The sequence below is a fragment of the Canis lupus genome, chromosome 5, assembly GCF_011100685.1.
Source record: "Canis lupus familiaris isolate Mischka breed German Shepherd chromosome 5, alternate assembly UU_Cfam_GSD_1.0, whole genome shotgun sequence".
Lineage (NCBI taxonomy): Eukaryota > Metazoa > Chordata > Mammalia > Carnivora > Canidae > Canis > Canis lupus.
Window position 1 is genome coordinate 36,488,792 of NC_049226.1, and position 16,880 is coordinate 36,505,671.

Below are 16,880 nucleotides of genomic sequence, written 5' to 3' on the forward strand. Positions count from 1 at the left end.
CCCCCGCCGCAATGCTGCTTTCTTTGCAAGACATTTTAATAGGATGGGGCATAAAAGGGATAGGGCTACATAATTCTTGTTAATTAATGTGCTGGTCAGTTACCTCGTGTTGATTACTCACTGACACAGACAGCTGTCAGATTTTGTTTGGGCTCAAGCCTGAAAATGACTTGTGGCTCTTGTTGGAGTGCTTCGTTTGCTGCGTCCTCCTCCCTCCCCTCCTCTCCCTGCTCCTCCTCTCTGCTCCCCCTCCCTTTTCCCTCCTCCCCTTTCTCCTCCCCCTCCTCCCTGTCTCTCCTCTCCCTTTTCACTCTTTCTCCCCATCCTCCTTTCTCTCCTCCCTCCTCCCCCTCCCCATTCTCACCCCCCACCTCCCTCCCCCCCATCCTCCTTACATTCTTTTTACTAAAGAGTAGAGCAGAGACCACTGTTTGGTTGTCTGGCTCCTGAGAGACTCATCAGCTATCACCGCTGGAGAGGATGTCAGAAATCATAGAAACAGGGTTTTCATCCTGCTCTGAGGAGTCTGAGGGGTTGCCGGGGCCAGTCTATGGGAAGGGATGAAAGCCTGGAGGGCAGAGCTTTCACCCCAGCCCCTCCCATGCAGCTACAGAGGTTGGTCCTCTTCTCCCTCCTGTGCCAGCCATCTCTGTCTCCAGGTGTGAGGAGAGAAAGGTTTGAGTCTCGGGGAAAGTCTGCATCAGGCTTCTCACTTACATCTGGGGGGCGCTGAGGTTCCAAGAGGTCAAGCTGTTTGCCTGGGGTTGCCCAGCTTCTTGGTAAGGGGGGTTGGGCGGGAGCCTTGCCCTTTCCCTGTGGCCTGGCTCTTCGTAGAGCCAAGCAGGGAGCTGCCCTGAGAGGCCTCGAGGAAGTGGGAAGTACTGTGCTTCCGTCTCCGGTATGTGAAGCAAGATGGGTGTTTTGAAATACCTCTTGGGCCACAGAAAATGGTATTTCCCTGTGGTCACAAAGAATAGCTGTGCAACCGTGGCCTGGCCCGTGGTCTCCCTTACAACTGGGTGAGAGCACATAGTGTCTGGACTCTGTGGTGTGGGACGGAGCCACTTCCTAGTTTCACTATACATAAAGGTTTCTCTCTCCCTTTTTCTTGTTTATTATCACTTGGAGTGGGTTTCTGCAGTGGGGGATGAGGGGGTGGTAAGTTCTGGAAAGATGCACCAATTCTACGATATTTCCAAGCAGTGTGAATTTAATATTCAGGTTGGAATCTTACTTAGGTTAATTGACCTAGAAAAACATTTCTAAAAAAATTATCAAATGTAAATAAAACCATTCTACATGTTTTTTTTTTTTTTAACATTGCCTTTGTGGTTGTAATTAAAACAGTTTTTTTTTTTTTTGAGAGATAATACAGGATAGTATTGTGATAAGAGGATGGAAACCAAGCTCTGCTCCGTGCTAGCTGTGCGACGTCGGGCAAGTAAGTCACTTACCCTCTCTGTGCCTGGGATCTCCTCCTCTGTAAAATAGTGATGATAACCATACCTTACATATGGGGTCGCTGTGCAGATCACATGCGTTGCTATATAAAGCCTTACAACAGGGCCCAGGGCAGGATGCATTGTGATTTATGGATCTGAGCATGGGTATCTGTCAATGGTTCTAGAAAATTCTTGGTTTACGTTGCTTTAAATATTATCTCTTCTCCATTCAATGGGGCCTTCTCAGGACTCATAGTACATCTTTTTTTTAATTTTTAATTTTTTTCTAGATTTTATTTATTTATTCATGAGAGTCACAGAGAGAGAGAGAGAGAGGCAGAGACACAGGCAGAGGGAGAAGCAGGCTCCTTGTAGGGAGCCCGATGCGGGACTCGATCCCAGGACCCCAGGATCACAACCTGAGCTGAAGGCAGATGCTCAAACACTGAGCCCTCAGGTGCCCCATAGCACATCTTTTATATTTCCATCTCTTTGTCTCTGGAGGGTCCCCTGAATAATTTCCTTGGTTCTACCCTTCAGTTCACTGAGCTTCTAATGTACTCTGTCTTGGTGCTTTGTGATGATTTGTGGAGACAAGCAGTGGTGCACAGTAATCCATCCTCTTCTTCTGTGTCAATAGTCTCCCAGATGGACACACGGCCCTTCAGCTATATGACCGTTCCCTCGCTCCTCTGTCATTGGATGTAGCCACGGGACTAAGTCTTCAGTGGATGTGAGTGGAGGCGGTATGCACCATGGGACACACTTTTTCTCCTTCCTGACAGCTGGGATAATGTTGTTCATTATCTGTGGGACACAGCAGGTGCATAAACTGTCACCGCTTTGCGATGGGATTAGTTAAAATATAGAAAAGCATTTAGATGTTTATATCAATTCAGTCCCCTAATGCTATACCTGAGCATTCTGGCAATAATTCGTCTTCTTCTTCTCCCTCCTCCATGCTCTTCCTTCTTCCTCCTCCCTCCTCCTCCTTCCTCCCTGCCTCCTTCCTCCCTGTTCCCCCCTCCTTCCTCCTTTCTTCCTCCTCCTCCCTCTTCCTCCTTCATCCCTCCTCCCTCCTTCCTCCCCCTCCTCCCCCTCCTTCCTCACCCCTCCTTTCTCCTTCTCCTGCTCCTTCCTACCCCTCCTCCTCCCTCCTCCTCCTTCCTCACCCCTCCTTTCTCCTTCTCCTGCTCCTTCCTACCCCTCCTCCTCCCTCCTCCTCCTTCCTCACCCCTCCTCTTCCTTCCTCCACCTCTTCCCTCACCCTCCTTCCTGCTCCTTCCTCACTCCTCCTTCCTCCTTTCCCTCCTCCTCCCTTCTCTTCCTTCCTTCTCCCTTCTCTTCCTTCCTTCTCCCTCATCCCTTCTTCTCCCCCCTCCTTCCTCCCTCCTCCTTCCTCCTTCTGCTCCTCCTTTTCCTCCCTCTCCTTTTTTTTATGTTTTACAAAAGTAATGGTTCAAAAAGAGTTGGGGGGGAAAAACTGTCCTGTCACCTGCGCCTGTGGTCAGATGAAGTTAATGTCCTAGGGGATGGGCTGAGCAACAGAAAGGAAGGAACCTATATCCCTGAATGACTACCTGGAATAGAACTGCCTGCCAACCTGGAGCGCTCACACCAGACCATTACGCAAGAGGGAAATAAAGCACCATCTCTTTTAACCTACAGAATTATTGTCAGATCTCTTCCTGTGATGGTCAAGCCAAATCTCTGTGGTTGGTTATTTTTTTTAATAGATTCTCATTCCTTGATCATATTTGCAAGCCTCTGTTGTTTTTAAATCTTGCAACATTTGTTAAAATAAAGTCTTGTTTAAGTACCAAGATAGAACAGATAGAAACTTTCAAACAGAGGTGACAAATCACCATATGCAGATATTCATCAGGAATTTCTGAGAACTTGTTCTGCAACATTTAGATGCTTTTAATTACTTTGAGAGTATAAAAGGATTAAGAGAGCAGAGGAGCAAAGATTTTAGGGAGAAAGACCTCTTTAGGAAAATCGAATATTGAAAGCTCTATCCTGTCTCGCACTGAAGCACTTGGGTATCAGAGTTGCTGAAGGGCCAGAGTAAAGCCTGCCCTGTGGGGGCAGCAGATATTTGGGTCGATTTGGTTAATTACTTTAAAAGCTGGTTGCAAATATCTTGATTTTGTTTCTCTCTCCTTTAGCTGCCTGAGATGGAGCATTCATAGAAGTAGCATGCGTTCATTTTTCAGGGCTTCTGTAACAGAATACTGTAAGCTGGTGCCTTGAAATGACAGAAATGTATTATGTCACAGTTCTGGAGTCCAGGAGCTCAAATTCAGGATGGCAGCAGGGCCGTGATCCCTCTGAAGCCTCAGGCAAAGGGTCCTCCTTGTCTCTTCCAGCATCTGGGGGGTCTCAAGCTTCCCTGGACATGGGGGAAGTATCACTCCGAGCTCTGCCTATGTCTTCACGTGGCTGTATATATACAGCCCTGTGTCTGTGTCTTTATATATTGTTCTCCATGTGAGTCCAGATCCAAACGCCCCTTTTTATTATTAATTTTTAATTTTATTTAAATTCAATTTGCCAACAGATAGTATAACAGCCAGTGCTCATCCCACAGCCCTCCTCTGTGCCCGTCCCCCAGGTACCCCATCCCCCAGCCCACCTACCCTTCTGCAACCCTTTGTTTGTTTCCCAGAGTTAGGAGTCTCTCATGGTTTGTCTCCCTCTCTAATTTTTCCTTTCTCAGTTTCCCTCCTTTCCCTTATAATCCCTTTCACTATATCTCATATTCCACATATGAGTGAAACCATATGATAATTTTCTTTCTCTGATTGACTTATTTCACTCAGCATAATATCTTCCAGTTCCATCTGTGTAGATGTAAATGGTAGGTATCTGTCCTTTCTGATGGCTGAGTAATATTCCATTGTGTATATAGACCACATCTTCTCTATCCATTCATCCGTCAAAGGACATCTGGCTCCTCCCACAGTTTGGCTATTGTGGACATTGTTGCTGTGAACATTGTGGTGCAGGTGCCTCTTCAGATCACTATGTCTGTATCTTTGGGGTAAATACCCAGTAGTTCAATTGCTGGGTTGTAGGGTAGCTCTATTTTTAACTTCTTGAAGACCCTCCATACTGTTTTCTAGAGTGGGTCCACAGCTTGCATTCCCACCAACAGTGCAAGAGGATTCCCCTTTCTCCCCATCCTTGCCAACATTTGTTTCCTTTCTTGTTAATTTTAGCCATTCTCACTGGTGTAAAAGGATATCTCATTGTGCAAACTCCTATGTTCTTATAAGGACCCCAGTCCTGCCGGATTATAGGCCCACTATTCTCCAGACTGACCTCATCTTCACCGGTTACACCTGCAACAACCCTATTTCCAGGTAAAGTCATGCAGTGTATTGGGGGTTAAGACTTCAAAATATCTTTTGGTGGGGGGGGGCACAACTCAACCTGTAACATAGGGAGACATGGTAAAGGACTTGGGGAGTCACAAACAGATGAGAAATTCATCTCTCAGCTTCTGCTTCCTGCAACTCCTACCTCAGTCTAGGTCCTTACTGTTTCATCAGAGTTATGATATAAACTTCCTTCTCCAAAGACTCTTGATCCTCCAGCCTTGTCCCTTATTCTGTGCCCCATCACTGAGGACTGCCTCCCACTCCCTCACCCCCATATTGTGTCTCTGGTCCCCAGGGGCAATCCTGCTTACCTCCCCTCCCAGCCCCACACCTTGGCTGGGCACACAGACAAGTCACAGCCCTGACCCTCCTTCCTCTCCCAACAGGATACATATCCTGCCTCTTGGCTTCTTTCCCAGCACATAGTGAGCCTCACATGTCCAGAAGTCTTGCCCTCTAGTGCCCTTCCTCCCTGACCTCTCTGATCAAACCATCTGTCGGACGCTGGGCCCCCGCCACCCGCTTGAGGCCCACTTCCATGTCTTGGAGCTTGTGATCTCCAAGGACACTGCAGGAGTGAGAGCGTTCTCGCTGTGGATCTTGAGACCATTGATGATTTTCCGTCAGGGCTAGTATGGCAATGATATGCACCCGCCAAAGCACAGGGAGCTGTGCTCATAGAGGGGAAAGGTAGAACCATTGGAGGAACATCTCATGCTAGAAAATATCTGTGTGGAATGTCTGAGATTCCACTGGGGACCAGAGTTTAGACTTCCTGCCAAATTAATCCTTTGTGTTTCTACAAAGTCACTAGTAGAATATGTGCCCAGTGTGTTAGAGAAAAACTATGTCAAGCTTTTAGCTCAGGTTAACCCAGGAGCACAGATTAACTTCCTTACAATGGTATTGCCCAGAGAAGATGTCTCCCAGAGGAGGAAGGCGTATATTAGGATGGTGAGGTTGAGAGCTTTGGGCCAGGTGTTGGGGAGACCTCACTTCATTTCAGGTTTCTCATCTGCAATATGAAAAGGTGAGCCTGTTCATGAAGCCCTTTTAGCCCTAACATTCTAATTATAAAAAAAAAATAAAAACTTTTATTTTTTATTTTTAAAGCATAAATAACAGTTTTTAACAGCACTATAAAATCATAGGCAGAGGGAGAAACAGGCTCCCTCGGGGAACTGGATGTGAGATTTGATCCCAGGACCCTGGGATCATGCCCTGAGCCAAAGGCTCCACCACTGAACTACCCAGGTACCCCTAAAATCAAAACGTTTTATTTTTTTGATTTTTAGATTTTATTTTTCATGAGAGACAGAGAGATAGAGGTAGAGATACAGGCTGAGGGAGAAGCAGGCTCCCTGCAGGGAACCTGATGTGGGACCGGATCACAGGAGCCCAGAATCACAGCCTGAGCTGAAGGCAGATCTGAGACACCCAGGTGCCCCTAAATCAAAACCTTTTAAAGTGCACTACACCGCAAACCTTTTAAATGTCTGTACCTCAATTCAATATTTATACACTTTTGTTGCCAGAGAAAAATCCAGTGATTTTTTTTTTATCTATCCCAATACTCCAAATCCAGGACAGAAACATATCTACAAATTAGTTATGGAAAATTAAAAAAATAAAACTATATGAACCTGGAAAACTTAAAATCCTCAGACTTGATAAAATTCACATTTTCATTCCCCCCCCCCCCCAAACACACAGGCAGTCTAAAAATTGTTCCATCTGAACACATTGTCCAGATGGGTCTTGATCCATCCCTCTTGTGGAGCAGCGTGGCCAAAAGTTTCTCTCCCCCCACCCCACTAAATCAAAATCAACTTTGTTAATGCTTTAAAGGTGAAAGCGTTTCTGAATACTGCAAAAGCCATTCCTACCTGAGACTGCCTTTCTCTTTTGCCCTAATGAACTTACAGTTCAAATCTGGGAAAAGTTCTTTGAAGATTGTGCATCATTGTAGGTCTCTATGGATAGGGCCATTCAAAGTAGGTTTTTTTTTTTTAATAAGATTTTATTTATTTATTCATGAGAGACACAAAGAGAGAGGCAGAGACATAGGCATAAGGAGAGGCAGGCTCCCTGTGGGAAGCCCAATTCCAGACTCAATTCCAGGGCCCCAGGATCACTCCCTGAGCTGAAGGCAGATGCTCAACTGCTGAGCCACCCAAGCATCCCCAAAGTAGTTTTCGTAACACTAGTTTAGGTGCGTTTGGAGGTCTCTCAAAATCAGTTCTTTGCTTTAAAAAAAAGAAGAAATTATACTACTGAAGATAAAATATGTGTATGCATAGACTCTTAATTTGGCCAGGAATCTGTACAGCCAATTGGGTAACCAGAGGTACAGTGGTGTAGTCAGGAGGCAGGTGGCGTTGGCAGGTTGCTGTGGATGTTCACTGCTTATGCGTTTGGCATCCATTTCTCTTCCTCTCCCTGCCAGTCAGCAGCCCCCGTGGCCCTTTGGGAAACCCTGCACTTGTTGCTGCAGGGCTGGGCCCCCTCTTGGAATTAGCAAGTCTAGGAAACCCCGCCCCCTCCCTCCACCGATTGGCCAATCGCTTTCCTCCGGCCACAGGGATTGGTTCAGAGTGCAAGCACCTGTCCTTTTGGGGGGACCGGGTCCTCTGTGGAAGTGAAGGAGGAAGCACGAAGCCTCCATTGCCCCGGCTGGCAGCCGCTTTACCATCATGAGGGAAGCACACCTGAGGATAAAGGTGAGGTGCACCAAAATGAAAAAAAAAAATATATGAGTGTGTGTGGAGGAATCTAATGGGGAGAATGGAAACAGGGAAAAACAGTAAATATAAATACGTGAATGAGGTTAGCATGCAAGGGAATTAAGTAGGGTCAGGCGATGGGCATGATGGGGAACCGTCTTGGATAACCTAAGCAGAAGCCCACGGACGCGTTAACTTCTTGGGATGTGACCCTGTGCACCTGCTGCCCTCACAGCCCTCCCGGCCTCAGAGACCGCAGCCCCTGTGCGGTGTCTTACATCCATGGACCAATGGTCAGGCTTCTGCAGTTGACCACAGGGGGCATCCCGACAAGAAACAGAGGCTTCCCAACTCACCCTTAGCCGGTGTCTGCTTGGAAGGAGGGAAAAGAGACTTTCACCTTACAGCTTCCCCGCCTCGCAGCCTTGCCAAGGAATGTGGTCTGGGAGAGAAGAATTTCCACAGCTGTGTGCGGGGTGGTGCTGCGAGGGCCAGGACAGCGCGGGTGTTGTTAGCCTGTGTGGAAGACCTGGCCTTTGCAAACAGGTCAAGGAAACTTAAGGAGAAAAAATAACGAAAGAGATGAAGGCAATGGTGGGAATGGTGGGCAAAACAAACAAACAAAAAAACATGAACAGAATTTGGACTATTTCTCCTTGAGGAGAGGATTCCAAAAGCAGACGACTCACTTAGTAGCTTGATTTGGGGGAAGAAGACCCTCTCTCCTCTGGGCTTCCATTTGCTCCTCTGAGACATGAAGGAGATGAACTATACAATCCATATGGGGACTTCGAGCCCTAAACTCTGTGATTCTGGGCATGACTTTTACATGTAGGAAAAATGTTTATGCATAAGGAGGTGGTGGCTGTTTTTCAATTCCATTGCAGCAAGAGAAGAAAATAAGAGATCTGAGGTGAAATGTCTTTTTTTTTTTTTTTTTTTAAGGTTTTCTTTATTTGACAGAGAGAGAGAGAGAGCACAAGCAGTGAGCAGGGAGCCTGGACCCGATCTCAGGACTCAGATCACAACCTGAATCAAAGGCAGACACTTAACCAACTGAGCCACCCAGGCACTCCTGAGGTGAAGAGTCTTGACCTTGAGAGCTGTTTTAACCTGAGGAGAGCAAAATGGAGATTAGGAAATCTCAATTCCTGCAAATATATAAAGAAATAACATATTGTTAGTTTTCTGGAATGGGATAGTCCCCAGAAGCTGCTCCCTAAAAAGATGAATTTGAATTGCGTGGCAATTAATATGTTGAAATCTAACCACTGGGTTCTAAGTTCTTAAGGAGGGTTCTTGTGGGCAGCCCGGGTGGCTCAGCGGTTTAGCGCTGCCTTCAGCCCAGGGCCTGATCCTGGAGACCTGGCATCGAGTTCCGCGTCAGGCTCCTTGCATGGAGCCTGCTTCTCCCTCTGCCTGTGTCTCTGCCTCTCTCTCTTTCTCTCTGTGTCTCTCATGTATAAATAAATAAAATATTTTTTTTTTAAAAAAGAGAAAGACTCTTGCATGCCAACAGAGAGGTCTGGGGTGACTTCTGACTTGTTGGCTGTGCATTTTCAGCTCCATGAATCCTTCATAAAGAGGAGGTGCTCTCTGAGCTAAGCAGTGGGGTTTCTGATGCTGAGATGGACAAAGAGCAAAATTTGGGAGAATCAGGTTTTTTGTTATTGTTGTTTTTTTAAATTAAAACAATGCTCTAAATTGAAAGAAGGTGGTAGGGAGTATAATGACCTTCCCCCCTCAATATGTCCAAGTCCTAGTCTCAGGAGTGTGTGAATATGTTAATTCCTGGGGCTTAGAGATTTTTGCAGCTGAGATTAAGGATGTTGAGCTACATTTATTTTGGATTACTCAAATATGCCTGATGTAATCACAGGGGTCCTTAGAGATGGAAGAAGAGTGAGAGGCAGGAAGGCCAGAAAAAATGTGACAACAGAAACAGAGGTTGGGGATGTTTTAACTTCTGGAAGGGACTTTAGCCAAGGACTTCAGAACCCTCTAGAACCAGGAAGGGACAAGGAAACACATTCTCCCCTAAAGCCCCTGGAGGTCGCATGGCACTGCTGACGCTTTTATTTTGGTCCAAGGAAACCCATTTTGGACTTCTGACTTCTGCAACCATAAGATAGTACATTCTGGTTGTTTTGAGCCACAGAGCCCAAGTCATTGGTTACAGCAGCAACTAGACGCTAAGACAAAGAAGACAGAATGGATTGATGCAGAAAAAAAAATGACTTTGGGAACAGAAAACACAGAGCTGGGCTGGTGATGGGGACTTGTGTGCTGGTGGACATTCTGCACTGGGATGCTGATCTGGAAGCCCGGAGGACGTGGGGACACAATGGTGCCAGGGAAGGGAGGAGGTGATGTGCCCAAGGATAGCCAGCTGGAACCTTTCCTCCTTCCTGGGTGTCTCAGCTTGCAGGGCCCTGGAAGCAGAGCCTGGGTTCAAGGCTTATGTGTGAGTCATCAGTGTGACAGTCGGGGGATGGGCCACAGTCATGGGGAAGCAGAGAGGAGTGAGAGGCGGGGCCAGGACGTGTTCCTGGGGTAGCCACTATTCTAGGACAGGTGGCAGGGGCGGCAGGCCCTGCCAGGGGTGTTCAGGCTTTTGGCCTGTGCCCAGCGACCACCTCCTGCTCATTGGATTCATTTGTATTAACTAGCTGCTCCTTCTGTATGCAAGTCATATTCCGTGGCAGTCACTCACCACCTGTAGGTAGCTCATGTGGTATTTCCAAGATTCCAAACATTTTTTTCTCCCTCATTGAAATTTCCGATATTTTCTTCTCTTTGCTTTTTAACGCATTGAAGTGCTTATCCTATGATGATACGAGTCTAGGAGTGGAGACATACCTCCTGAAAGAAAAATAGCTCCGAGGGGGATAATGCATTCGGGGTGGTGGTGGTGGGGGACATCCGTGTCTGATGGCCTAGGGGTGTAAATCAGGCGGGACTCCATGGAGAATGACACAGATCCCGGTCAGAGAGAGCTGCTGCAGAGTGATGTCTGGGGTGCATTTGCACAGCGAAAATGGCATTCCTGGTCACAGTGAACCTCTTTGTTTTTAATAGCTGCTATGTTCCTACTCACGCGGAGCCTGTGTCTCCAGAGCTCAGAGCAACGGGTCATATTTGGCCAGGACTGGAGAGAGAAGGGGAGGAAGAATCCACTGGCAGATATGGGACATAGTGCACATTTGGGTTTTGGCTTCCACATTCAAGTGGCTGTGCCAGGAGGACCCAATTTTCCTGTGGCCATTGGCCTTCCTGACTCTTAGCTTCCACCTGTGCTTGGGCTCAGGTGGTCGGCCCCCCAGCCCACGGGGACAGAATCCGTCCTATCCTTCTCGATGGAGTGATGGCTCCTTCCATCCTTCCTGTCTTCCCCTTCCACTCCTGGGCCCGGCCTCCCGGGATTGCCCATCCTGTGCTCCCCACAGGTGTCTTCCAAGAGCCCCCATCACCACTTGCCTGTCTTTTTGTCATGTTTTGAGGGTGAAAAGCTGCTCTTTGCTTTCCAAAACAGCACCTCCATCACTGTGAGTGCTTCCTTCTTCCCCTCCTTTTTTTTTTTTTTTTTTTTTTTTTTTTTTTTTGTGGGTGGAGCTGGGTATTTGTATTCAGTTACTCATTCATTAAACAGCATTGAGTTAACAATTATCGAGTGCCATCTTGGTGCCATACACTGTTCAAGGCACTGGGGACATAGTGATGACAAGACAGACCAACTCCCTCCCAGCGGAAGTTATGTTCCAGTTGAGGAGTGAAGACAGACAGTCAATAAGCAATAATATAAAATCAATTACCAGAGTAAGATCAGAGAGTGGAGCATGCTACGGATGAAACTACGGGATGAGATGGAGAGAGACTCAGGGTGTTTTGGTGCCTTAATATAGATGCTTCTGGACGGCTCACCGAGGAGGCCACTGATACTCAGAGGACTAGAGGTGACCGTTCTGAACTATCTGGGCAGAGTGTTCAAGGCCAAGGGAGCTGCAAGGCCAGTTGTTCCTGGGCAGCAATGCATTTGGCATATTCCAGGAATGGAAAACAAGACCACTGCGGCTGGAGGGATAAACTGGGTGCACAAAACTCACCCAGAGTGGGGAAAAAAAGAAATGATAGAAATAGAATGCTCTCTGTAGGGTGTGGGCCTCTTGGGAGAATGTCATTTGCTTTCACGGCCACGATTTGCTAATGCGGAAAGCAGGCACCCTGCCTGCCGTCCACTGACCTACGTGTGCATTCTGAAGGAGCTACAGGCTGGTTCCCCTCATTCTCCCCCACCAATCTCCTCCTGTTTCCAGGGTGTGCCGAGATCCCTGAGCAGGTGGGACCCATAGTGTGCTCCATCCTGCTCTCCCCAGCACTCGGAGAAGCCCGTTTCTTCTCTCCCGTGCAGGAGGGGCATGGACTGTGGGTGGGGGTGAAGGGGGGAGCGGTTCCTGCTTCATTGTGTCCATTGCACCCTCTGGGAGGGTGTCATGAGGATGCACTAGGGTGCCACAGCGTCCAATGCACAGGGCATGCTCAGCAAATGTCCCCATGAGGGGCGGGCAGAAACCAGACATGGTGCCATCCCCACCTGGCTTTTGAATGAAAGTAACACAATTCTCTCGTGATGAAATCTAATCGCACAGGAAACAATGGGTAAGTATGAGGACTTTCAAACCTGGGGCCTGGCTTCTGCTCACACTGAGAAAATGGAAAATCCTGTCCTTATCAGACTCCCAGAATAGCTCGCTCCTCCCAGCTCAGCTCTCAGGGTTAATCTCAGCCCCAAGGTGGGCCTCCTCCTTTGGGGCGGTGTGTGTGTGTGTGGGCTCTCTGTGCTTCCTTATCAGAGGGAGAGCATTGCTCTGCTCCACTGGCCAACCTCAGTGGCTCCTCCTCTAAGCCAGGGGATGCACTTGGGCCTGGAAGACCCAAGGAAGGTGATGCAGGTGTCCATGGCTATTTAACACACACACACACACACACACACGCACACGCACACGCACACACACACACACGGGCCCTGTGCTGGACTCTGCATTCTGCTTCCTGGGGGGAATAATGCTTTCCAACGCACCCTCTTCTCCTAGCAAGGAGGACCTTGTAGGATGTGAAGAGTCGAGTGTTTTCTCGCCTCTAGTTGGATTTTAAGAAGTTAAAATTATTTCGGTGGAAAGCAGTTGCCCAGAGCCAGCGTGCTTCTGACAGCCCACTCTGCCCCACTGTTGTCCTTGGGAAGTACCTGCTGGGCACCTCCTCCCTGGCTCAGCTGCCAAGCTGTGCCCCAAGTACCTGTGGTCTTGTCCCGACTACCCTGTTGTGAATGCTTCTTGCATGTGGCCATTTGCCTGTACAGATGTCAGCTGCCACGTGTGGTCACATATTCAAGGCATTACTTGTCCTGTAGGGAAGTGAGCAGAAATGAGGTGGAATGGGTTCAGCCCTTGACATAGAATCTGAACATCCAGTTGGGAGTTGTGGCTGTGCCACTTTCTAGCCACATTTCTTTGAAATGGACAGAAGACCTGGTCAACCTCACTGCTGAATCCAGGCTGTAGTGAACATCACGGTCCCATAATGGCCTTCATCCTTTCATCTTCATGTAAAAAGTCATTTACACCAAAGAAGAATTTAGATCATCTCAGCTGTGTGTATCTGGTTTTCTGCATTTGCAAAACAAAACAAAAACAAAACAAAACAAAACAAAAAACAAGCAAGCCAGCCAGCCTTTTGGGACATACTTATACTAAATATCCATTCACCGTTTATCTGAAGTTCTAATTGAACAGGGCATCTTGCATTTACATTTGCTAAACCTGGCAACCCTACAGGAGAAGAAATTCACTGCATGTTTATTTATATCTATCAAACTGAATGATGGATGCATAGACTGGTCCTGGGTCCCCATTTAGAGGCAGAGTCTGAGTGTTTTCTGGGAGTTCTTAGGAAGACTGTACTATATCTGCTGTCGTGCCAAATCTCGATGTGAAACCAGAACAATTCAATCAGTCCTTCACAGTCTAGATGTTTGCACCGGGTAGACAAAATATCGAGATGTTTGGCAGGATCGCTCAATTGTCCTTTGGAAGTCTGGCATCCTACATCTATAGCTTGTGAGTTTGTCCTGTGCTGGGACAGTATCTGTAAACTCAGTTCTCTGATCTCCGATGACCCCATGTCCCCTCTCCCCTCCTTTTCCAATGGGGCCTGGGACATGCTACTAGAATTTTCAAGGATTCGGCTGAGGTCTGGACATGCTTTGCATTTTGTTCATTTTTTTGGCCCACGTCGTGCATGTAAGTACAGTTGTTTTACTTCAGTCTGCTGATAAAGCTCAGACTTCTGCAGACTCCTTTTTTCTTCATTCCTATTATGCAGGAAACCCAGCAAGAGAGTCAAGATTTTTTGTTCTCCCCCAGAGCACAATGAACTGACATAAATCCTGTGCATGTAATAACACTCTGACCCCGTTAAGAAGACGAATGGGGAACAGTGACTTCAAACAGCATTGGGAGCCCCTTGCACCTTAGAGGTTCTTCTGAGAAAAGGCATATCCATTGATTCATTAGTCATTCATTCATTCAACCAGCTTTATGGATCCCTGAGCCACATGGGAGAGAGGATGAAGGGTGGTGGGGCACAGTAGCTACAAGCACCATCTCTCCAGTCACTTGGCCTGGGTTCTTTCTATTCCTAGGTCTGTGGCCCAGCCTGGGGGAGTTGCTCTGCATGTCTGCACCTCCATTTCTTTCCTTTGCAAGAAGGGATTAATGATAGTATTGACCTGCAGAGAGTCATTGTGAGGGTGACATAGGAATTCATGTCACTGCTTGAGAACCACCTCTGACATGTAGTGAGTACATAATAAATGTTAGCTGTCCCACTTGGATGCATGGTGGTAGAGATCATTTGATCTCAGAAAGGGCAGGATCCAGTCCCAAGATGTAAAATTCAGAATTATGGTTGGATAAAACCAATTCTGAGTCATGGCAGGGGAGCCTCATTCCAGGTCTCAAAGTGACCCATGATCTTCGTCCCCTTGGCTACCACTTGGTCTAGGGATAGCCTTAACCCAGAGTTCTAGCTAATGAGATAGGACTAGATACCTTCTTGCTGAGACTTCTGGAAAATCTTCTACTTTCTTGATTAACAGAGAGAGAGAGAGAGGCCTTTTGGCCTGGAAGGTTGGAGGTACAGTGGCCACTTGGTGACCCTGAGATCATAGCATGAGGACAAAGGTCAAGATGCTAAGGTTGATAAAAAACAAAGATAGAAAAAGAATGCAGGTCGCCAGAAGGGTGGATTCAAGTAACTCCCCCAGGTCACCTACCTCCAGACTTCTTATTACATGAGGAAAATTAACATCTACTTCTCAAACTACTGTAATCATCTTTTCTATCACTTGCAGCTAAGTGAATTTTTCACTGACGGGGCCAAGTAAGCAAAAATGTAGTCTCTTTTTTTCACAGAATCCTAGACAGATGAAGGAAAAAATAGCATATCCCAGTATAATAAAATGTCCTAGAAGAGTAACCAAAGTGCTCTGTGCACACAGGAAAGGAATATTTAGTGGGTGATGGGGTGTCTCATTGGGTTGTAAAGACAGAGCTCTGCCCCTCTGAAGTAGACTCTTGACCCAACACACAGACCTGCCATCCATCACCCGGTTCTCAACCAGAACACATTCCATAGAAAGAGTTCCCACCTTAATGACTGATGATGACCACATGATCTGTGCTTCTAGGGTCAGTGCTGAAATGGTTGGTGTCTCTCTCTTGGCCTCAGCCCCCAGGCTGTTGATCCTTGCTGTGTGGCCTGGATCTTTTCTCTGCTCTTTTACAACTTACACTGAAGTCTGCCTCAGTTGCTGACCCTCTGTGACATAATAAGAAATACACATTTTTGGTCTCTGCCCCCGGACACAGAGCTCCTAAAACTCTGGCAATTTCTGGAGTGATGTGGTGCTAGGGAGCATCTTTGGTTCTGATATCTGGTCTTTGACCCTGGTTCCTGATACAGAGCTCCTAAACCCCTTGGAATGTCTTGGGAGTGACTTTTGTTCTAAGGAGGTGACTCCGGGTGGGCTCCTGGATGCCTTAAGGGTGGGGTCTGGTCACTAGGATGATCAAGCCATGATTTGAAGCTTAGGACTTTCATCCTCACCCCTGTCATCCTGGGAGGGAAGAGGCACTGCAGATTGAGTCAATAATGGATCCTGCCTACATGATGAAGCCTCCATTTTAAGAAATCCCTAAACTCCAGGCTCCAGAGATCTTGGGGTTGGTGAATGCATCCATGTGCTACACCCCAATGGCATGAGCTAGAAGCTCCTATGCTCAGGACCCTTCCACACTTCACCCTTTTCATCTGACTGTTCATTAACATAAGTGTTTCCCTGAGTTCTGTGAGCTGCTCTAGCAAATTATCAAACTTGAGGGTGGAGTCAAGGAAATGCTGATTTTATAGCCAGCCATTAAATATAGGTGACAACCTGGGACTTATGCCAGCATCCGGAGTTGGGGGAGGGGTGCAGTCTTGCAGGGTCATGCCATTGACCTGGGGGGTCCATGCTCATTCTGGATAGTCAGTGTCAGAAATGAATTGAATCGTTGGGCACGCAGCTGGTGTCTGGAGAGTAGGAGACTTGGTTGATATGGGGAGATCTCCCGTGCATTTGGTGTCAGAAGTGTTATGAGTAGAGAAGATAAAACAAATTGTTTGTATCATCTGTTCCTCCTGTCTGCCTCAGTCCCATTGCCCTTTCTGGGAGAGTTGTTGCATTTGGTTTGGAGAGTTGTTGCATTTGCATTGGATTTGGTTGGATGCATAGGTAGAGAGGAAGGGGATGGGTAAGGGCCTGAGGACAGCACCACAAGCATTCTAGAGGCAGATGTGAGCAGACAAGCAGGTCGGAGAAGGTGGGCCCAGGAGAGGAGGATGACAGGCAAGTGGAGAGCCTGGCGGAGGGACAGGCTTGGTCTAGGAGTGGCCCTGACCCAGAGCCCCAGCAGGGAGTTCAGCAGCAGTGTCCCTGGCATCAGGGCACCCTGTGAGGTCCTGAAATGAGAAATGAGGTCCTGAAGATGATAATTTTGGCAGGTAGGGGTAGATTAGCTGGAAATACATAGTATTGATTAAAAAGCCAAGGGAAATAGTCAGACTTGGAGTTATTAAACAAAAGAAGAATCTTCCAGAAAAAACATCAGGGGTATAATTGGCAGCTTCAAGGTAGATGTGGATGCTGGGCAGCTGACTGAGTCACTTTGGGGCTGCATTTTTTTACTGTCTTCAATATAAGCTTTGCCGGCAGATTCATCAATAAGTTTCTG

At 47.3% G+C, this 16,880-nt stretch overlaps 2 long non-coding RNA genes across 2 annotated transcripts in view; one reads left to right on the plus strand and one right to left on the minus strand.

The window, feature by feature from the left end:
- The first annotated feature begins 628 nt into the window (after positions 1-628).
- LOC111095895 overlaps positions 629-16,880 on the plus strand; it is a 119,575-nt gene continuing 103,323 nt past the window's right edge. Inside the window, exons 1-5 of the long non-coding RNA XR_005359518.1 lie at positions 629-1,089; positions 1,367-1,441; positions 2,083-2,175; positions 4,667-4,810; positions 7,410-7,548. This is a non-coding gene — a long non-coding RNA (uncharacterized LOC111095895). The remainder of the gene's footprint in view (positions 1,090-1,366; positions 1,442-2,082; positions 2,176-4,666; positions 4,811-7,409; positions 7,549-16,880) is intronic.
- LOC102155028 lies at positions 8,504-15,385 on the minus strand. Its single transcript, XR_005359517.1, has 3 exons — positions 15,257-15,385; positions 12,844-12,952; positions 8,504-8,664 (listed from the first exon to the last, which is right to left on the minus strand). It is a non-coding gene; the product is annotated as an uncharacterized LOC102155028 (long non-coding RNA).